The 7,476-nt window shown below is 31.2% G+C and overlaps 1 long non-coding RNA gene across 1 annotated transcript; it reads left to right on the top strand.

The window, feature by feature from the left end:
• Positions 1-5,470: 5,470 nt before the first annotated feature.
• LOC140183442 (uncharacterized) lies at positions 5,471-6,359 on the top strand. Its single transcript, XR_011879421.1, has 2 exons — positions 5,471-5,560; positions 5,859-6,359. It is a non-coding gene; the product is annotated as an uncharacterized lncRNA (long non-coding RNA).
• Positions 6,360-7,476: the final 1,117 nt, after the last annotated feature.

The raw sequence follows: 7,476 nt of genomic DNA on the forward strand, positions 1-7,476 counted from the left end.
TTGGGTCTTTAAAACTTTAAAAATAATTTATAAAAAAAATATTTATGATACACTTATTTATAAAAAAAAATTATTATTAAAAAGTTGATATCCATATTTGAATTTAAATTTATGCATAAATTTTAATTTGATGCTTTTTTTTATCTATTTTCTAATTCAACAAGTGATTAAAAATAAAACAATAAACTTATAATTATTATAACATAATATTAAAAATAATTTAAAACATATATATCTTTTTTAGTTCTCTTAGGATACAGATGGATCAAGTGAAGCCGAGTTCTCCTTGACTTGGACCTAGTCTGAAATAATGACCGGGTCTATTTTTGAGATCTTTATCCGATTTTAAACCCAGTAAAATCACAATAAATTAGTCCCTAAAATATTCGAGATCGGATCAGGTCTTTGGACTGGACCGGACTATGTACATCCCTATTTCTCACAATCAATCAGTTGAGATTTGAAAAGTATAGATGTTATTTCAAAATGGTTAAAAATCTTAAAGAGAATAAAACCACTAAAATTACTTAAAATTATCAAATATTTTAAACAAAATTACCTTTGAAATTTGTTAATGATAAAGATATTTTTAATTATTCTAAAATATGATAGAAATAATAAAATATAAAATGCTATTTTTTATAAGTGACAAATAATATTTATATTTGATAAGTTACTTGTATATTTAATTTGAAATTCTGCGAGAATATTTAAATAATTATTTAAAAAATATATTTACTAACCAAAATTCGATCTCTAGAGTTTTTGGATTTAAAAAAAAAATTAGTATTGACAAAAGAATAAAAAAGATATTCACTTATCATAAAATTATCACATTTTAAAGATAAAAATATCTTATTTTTTAATTGTTTCGCATTATGTTTTGTTTGACCTCGATACAAGATATCGATCAAACTTGTATCAATAATCTCAATTCGAAAAGCAGATAAGATTCCTCTAAAAAAAGTTCAACCCAAAATTTATCGACTAAGTGTCGAAATTAACTTTGCAAGTAGTCGAATGAAAATTATAACCAATGTATTATTAATTAATAATATAGTATAAACAGATATTTAACACGAATAAAATAAAAATAGAATTAAACATAAATTTAAAATTAAAATAATAAGAAAAAAGAGAAGAAAATATTGGAATACTAACTAAAACTGAAAACTAAAAAACAAAGCTTGAAATTGAACAAACAGAAGTGAACTAAAGTAAAATTGGAAATAAAATACATAAATCAAATAAATTGACTCTCAGCACTCACATATACTTGCATTCCATAATTTTTCACATATACTTACATTCCATAATTTTTCATAGTATTAATGTGATTGAGAATTTATAAAGCTTTTAGTGTGATTTTGTGTTGTTTAATAGAAACCCCCCTAAGAACCTTAGACTTCTATACACTCATTTCTTAGTCATTAAATAGTTATCCCACACCTATCTTTGTATCTTGTCTTTCAAAAATTTCAACCAGGTTCTGCTCCTATCTGGTGTAAATCATTACAAGTTTATGGAAGTTATTAAATAAGATCAAATTTGCTATTTAAACATGTTTTAATTGTGACCCTCAGATTAAATTTTTGACCGTCTTCACCTTTACTCTATTTCTAAAAAATTGTGTGTAACTAATTTGAGCATTACTTTTATGACGTAAAATTTCAAACCAAATCTTATTATTTCTATTATTATTAGCTAGTATCATTTAAGCCTTTTAACTATTAACTTTCTCATATTTAAATTCAAAAATAATCACTATCATTTTTATTATATTATCTTAAATTATATTATATCAGTTTAGCTAATATACGATGATTACTAATACATAAATGATAATATTAAAAATGTATAATTAATATTAAATAAATTCTACTCTATTCTTTCTATAATAACATATATATTACTCTATGAGACATGTCATGTTTTAATTGGTTATTATGTTAACTATAGTTAAATTATTGATAAATTAAATTATAACCCAAAATAAATAATTATATAATTTACTCAAATATTAAAAATTCAGTCTTTGAGTATTCTCCAAATCATGCTCCCACAAAATTAACCCTAATCTTCTTTATTTCCTCCTCCGTTCTGGCACCGTCGCCGCCACCGAGCATAACCGCATTGGGTGCCCCCATTCTCTCCGTCTGTCGTGCCATCTCCGTGCTCGAAAGCATCGCCGCCGCCGTCGTCACAAGCAGCGCCGCCTTCCTCACGGTATCCTTCCCTCTCACAGTCTCATGAAATTGCGTTGCAGAATCCCTTATCCACTCTGCAATAACCACCAAGTGTGATGAACATGAATCAAATTGCTTTTTTTAGTTGTTCATCATCTTCATCATTCTCAACAAAGCTTCCTCTTCATTCCTCAACACCTCTAAAAAGATCAAGAAGAAGAAGCAACCACGATTTTCTAAGAATGGTGACTCGTTCCTGTCTCGATGACAGTTCCGCACTTCTCCGAGCAGCTCAATACACTGTATGCCTATGAAACTCGAACTCCCAGTTCTGCATTTTTCAAAGTTTGCAACTTTGCAATTTACTATGTGTGATCAATGTATGGTTTTTCATCCATGCCAATTCAGAATTCACTAGCTTTGTTATCATAATCCCTAGTTTCATGTTTTACTTAGCAATGTTTGTCAAAAATCCTTTCTCTTTTTGTTGGGTTGCTTTCTGTGAATTAGTTGATACAGTATTGCATTCTTGTTGTTGATGCCTAGTGTTGTAATGTATGCAGCTTTTTGTTGTCCAGATTTTAGGGTTACTAGGCTTATGTTGGGATTAAAACTCCTTTTTTATGCATAGTGATTTTCCATATTGTTGGAAGATGAATGATTTTGTAGATATGCTGTTTGATAGGTAGACACATATGTGAAAAGTGGAATGGTTGTAGGATTGGGGTCTGGTCATGCTTCTGGTATGGCAATCCAGCATTTGGGTCGCCAGCTTCGTACCGGTAATTTGAAGGACATAGTAGGGATTCCCATGTGAGTTCTTCCTCTTTGGCACTTTACATTTCTTCTTCCCTTCCTTTTTTATATTATCAGTCATTACTATGCTGTTTTAATGATGTTAGCTATTTGAATTAGCCATATTCTGAATTTTGGTCACTTTCTGCAATGGAAATATCTTTATACAATGGGAATTTCAATCAAACCAATGAACCGTTGAACCTTAATGCATCGGTTGTTCCAAGTCTGTTGCAAGTGCAAGCGAGGCAGCAAAGTTTGGGATACCATTGGATACCTACCAAAACAGTAGTCAAGTGTGCATAAAAATAATTAGCTTCTACATTTTCCTTTAATGTTGAGTGTTTCTTGTTTTAGAGGATCTTGGTTGCTTGAAACTTAAATTTAAGTAAAAGGTGGAAATGTGTAAAGTAAAGTGGATTTTTTTTTCTTCTTTTCATTCTATTGCTCTAATACTTGAAATCTTAGTTCATAATCATTAGCAACTGCTCCATTGTAGATTCATTTTTGCCATTGATGATGCTGATGCTATAGAAGAAGGGACACGTGTTGCTATCATTGGGCGGCGTCGTCACAAGCAGTGCCGCCTTCCTCACGGTATCCTTCCCTCTCACCCAATATTATTATTATCAAGATCGGTATATGGAAGGATAGACTATAAGCATAATTCCTTTGTATTTTTGGGGTACAAATTCTTTTATAGATTCCAATTCAGATGACGTAAATGCTTTGATCTCATTAGTTTTTTTGAAGGACTTGCAAGTTGTCCACCAACAAGTACGAGATTCTGGATATGGAGATTTATTGCCGATGAATCTTTAGCTATTGCTGCTTCAAGTATCCTTCCTCGTTGGAATTACTTTCGTTTTCTCAGATTCTTAGGTCTCCCCTCCCCCCCCCCCCCAAAAAAAAAACACCAAAGAAAAGGGAAAAATCATATATGTTTTGTTAACTATGTTATTCTTTGTAAGCAAGAGTAAGAAACAGAGGTTGGTTCCTTGACTAGTCTTACTTGTTCATTCTTTTATGTTATTAGCTCAGGCAATCACTCTATCAACCTGTATAGTTGCTCACAACAATGCATTGTTCGCTTTGCTGGTGTCAAATAATTTTGCTCAGATAAAAAGCAATGTGTATAAGCAATACAGCAGGGACAATGTATACAGTTTGGTTTACTTTGGTAAGTTATTGTGCTTGCTAGAGTTTATTTTCCTTTGATTTCTGCTTATTTGGTATATTGATGATTAGTTCCTATGCTAAATAGAAAATTATGCAAACCCTTTTACAATATGATGAATAAAAGTCACTTTTTAAGCAAAATGAAAGTTAGATACGGTGTTGAAGTCCATGATTAGTGCATCCCTTTGATTTAAATTCTAATTTTGTTAGGACTTAATGGGTTGCATTGGTTAAAGACTAATAAATATTTTATGTATGCGTTTTGATCTTTTAAGGAAATATGATATGAATATGATAAGGGTATTATGGGCAATTAGGAGGTACATTGTTAGTGAGTGAGAATTATGGGAATATGTATGCAAACTGATAATTGATATCATCAAGCATTCATTCATTGCTAAATTCAATGACATGAAACCCATTACATACTCTGAGTTCCTTGAAGACCTCTGTAAACCGGTGATCCTTTCATCTGATTTTATGTGCATTTCATCCATGCACTATTATTGGTTGTTTATTCTGATTAAAAAGGCATTAAACAGCTGGTTGTGCATGGTTAATTTGCATATGTTTCAAATCCTCACGGGGTATCTTGAATTTGAGTGGCTTTATGAGCAATAATACATTGAAAATACCACAGCCTTCCATAATTCAATTTCCAAATTCCTTTTGTGATTATCTGTTGTAAACTTGTAATATGTTTTTCTTTACTGCGATATTGAATCCAATATGGTTTTATATGCCTTTTGTATTCCTTTATAGCAATATGGTTCAATATCTCTAAATAACTTGGTCATTTTTCTTCTCAATTGATTGTGTCCCTTTGATTTATAGTTTAATTCCAGTGAGTTTAGTTTATAAGTGAAGACTTTTACCATATTTCACCAAAAAGCAAGAAAAGAAAAAGAGAACGAGAATACTTTTACCATATGAAAGGGGTTTTTTAATATAAATAGGCATTTGCACATGGTGTATCCTGTTGGAAAGCAAGAATATGCTATTTAGTTGACACTTGAAAAAGCCAACTATTACTGCATAAAGAATGATGTATAATTATGCAACTTTAAATAAAATTCCAAGAGCTGCCGAAATTAGGAGAATTGTAATGTTTTAGTGATATTCCAAGAAATGAATATGCAAAACTAGTTCTTTTTTTTTTTCCTTAAGAGAGATATATTAGAGCTATGGGGTGCTGACGTGCTGTAGGGCATGGCAATTTAAGGTTTCTGCATATTTCAGTGGCAAATTAAATTATTGAAGGACAAGTCATGTGTGTCTGATCGAGCATGCTATTGACTTGGTTTTCTTTCTTATTCAGAAAAATGTCAGGTGTATATCATTGACTTTGGTATTGCTAAGAAATACAGGGACATTTCTACACATCAGCATATTCCTTACAGGTCTCCTTTTTTTACAATCATTCTTACTTTTTATTTATTTTATTTGATTTTATGCACCATGGTTAGAAGGTTCAACATGAAATTATTTTGGATTTTTGGAATTCTAGAATGATCTTTTACTATGGGAAAACCGATATCTGAAATGTTAAGATATTGCTGCTCGTGATAGACTGACTATTTAATTGTTGAGATTTATGGTAAAAGAGTAGCACATAAATCTATAAATAAATTTGTGGCTGTTTGCTGTCAACATTCTTGTGTGGTTTCTATGAATTTGACTTGCTTATTTGCTCTGCAGAGAGAATGAGAATTTGACAAGAACGGCTAGGTATGCTACAATGGTCAATGGTGCCTCTCATGGCTGGTTCTTTGGATGCTGCAATCAACACCTTCGAGCAAGAAGGCCAAGTTGGTATGGTATTCGAAATGTATAAAAACTCTGCTGGCCTCTTCTAGCAGTTAGAAACCTCCATTGAATTAACTTTGGAAGAAAGTGATATGGAGAAAAGAGAAAACGGGGAGCTCCTTGAAATGAAGGTGGCAATGAAATTAGGAAGAAGCGTATCACAGCTGAGGGAATCACAGTTGATGAATTTGCCAGCAAGTTATGAGAGGCTAACATCACTAATTTATTCTTCTAGTAGTTTAACCTTTTTAAAAGTCATGTATATGCAAGTTATGAGCTATGTTTGAGCTTGAAGCTGAGCTCTATATTTTGTATTATATACACATCTATACATATATAATTATTTTAATACAAGAGAAGAAAAGCTCAAGCCAACTTTTGAGCTTTTAGTAAGTCGAAGTTAAATTTGGTTTGATGTGATCAAGATCTAGAATACAAGCAAATACAATTTGGTGAATGTCATTATAACTTTCCAGTTACTTATGTTTGAACTTGCACCAATACAAGAAACTCCCGAAAAATACTTAATAACTATGATTCAGAATATACAAAGTACAAACCATTATGTTAATATTTGACAAGCTTCCATCGGGAAGTGGCTCAAGCTAATTCTTCAACAAAATTAGTACTCCATGGTCCAAAAACTCTAATTGGAGCTGTTTCGAGCTGTTTCCTGCAAAATAGACAAATAGTTGGTGAAAATTACCAAAGAAAATATGCACAAGTAAGATAGAGTATTAAGGAAAACACCAGAGCACACTTGATATGACAGAAAATCAACAGCTTACTTCGAGAGGATTTCTGTTGTTAGCATACTCATACAAACGGCCAAGGCTGGAGAAGACAACAAGAGCGACTTCAGCATCACAAAGCACAGACAGTTCATATTAGAATTATCTTTATAATTTTTTATTTTATCTAAATTTAATTTTTTACATTTTTAGATTTAATTTAAAAAATTTGTGTTAATGTTAGAATAAAAATGGAAGGCAACAAGAAATGGTGTTGGAAAGTCCAAGTAAAAGTAGAGGCTCAACAAAATCAGACAGCGGAATAGAAATAGAAGTTAAACATATTCAAGGAAGGAAGAAGAAAAAACCGAAATAGTGATGAGCAAGAGCAACAATGAATCAACAAACAAGAATACCAACAATAAAGTAAACAATACCAACAAACAGCAACAATGAATCAATGATTATTGAACAAAAATGAGTGAAATTACATAGTAACTCATCAGTATTACTAACAAAATTTCAAAACAAGCAAAATAAGTGCAGCAAACCAAAAATCAATTCAGAATCACATAATCACAGAATCAGAATCACAGAATCAGAGAATCATAGAATTTGAACCCAGCAACTCAGAAGTACAGAATCAAAGTTATTAACAAGAAAGTAACAAAACCCTAAACAAATCCAGCAACTCATAAACACAGAAATAATAATTAACAAAATCAAGCCCTAACTATTTCATAATTATAAACCCAAGTTATCAACAATAAACTGAACAA

Source organism: Arachis hypogaea, unplaced genomic scaffold (genome assembly GCF_003086295.3).
Source record: "Arachis hypogaea cultivar Tifrunner unplaced genomic scaffold, arahy.Tifrunner.gnm2.J5K5 arahy.Tifrunner.gnm2.scaffold_83, whole genome shotgun sequence".
In the NCBI taxonomy this organism is placed as follows: domain Eukaryota; kingdom Viridiplantae; phylum Streptophyta; class Magnoliopsida; order Fabales; family Fabaceae; genus Arachis; species Arachis hypogaea.